Source organism: Sinocyclocheilus anshuiensis, unplaced genomic scaffold, assembly GCF_001515605.1.
Source record: "Sinocyclocheilus anshuiensis isolate Anshui unplaced genomic scaffold, SAMN03320099.WGS_v1.1 scaffold709, whole genome shotgun sequence".
Classification (NCBI taxonomy): domain Eukaryota; kingdom Metazoa; phylum Chordata; class Actinopteri; order Cypriniformes; family Cyprinidae; genus Sinocyclocheilus; species Sinocyclocheilus anshuiensis.
In genome coordinates this window covers 1,310,240-1,310,497 of record NW_015540926.1, presented here as the reverse complement: position 1 = coordinate 1,310,497, position 258 = coordinate 1,310,240, and the positions used below count along the sequence as shown (strand labels likewise).

Genomic DNA, 258 nt, shown 5'->3' with positions numbered 1-258 from the left:
GTTACAGCTTCATTCATCAGCACGAAGAACAACAATGCATTGTTATATATAAAATATGTAAATAATTGTATAAATAAAGCATGAAATATTTATGGAGTTGACATGACAAGTCAAAGCAGTGACAGAAGTGTGACATGTCCCCTAAAACTAATAATAGTAATAATAATAATAATAATAATAATAATAGTAATAATAATAATAATAGTAATAATAATAATAGTAATAATAATAATAGTAATAGTAATAATAATAATAATA

The 258-nt window shown here is 20.5% G+C and overlaps 1 protein-coding gene across 1 annotated transcript in view; it reads right to left on the bottom strand.

Annotated features, from left to right (window-relative positions):
- The window catches only part of LOC107689352 (NAD-dependent protein deacetylase sirtuin-1-like), a 12,468-nt gene that overhangs the window by 10,975 nt on the left and 1,235 nt on the right, over window positions 1–258 (bottom strand). The window lies entirely within an intron of this gene.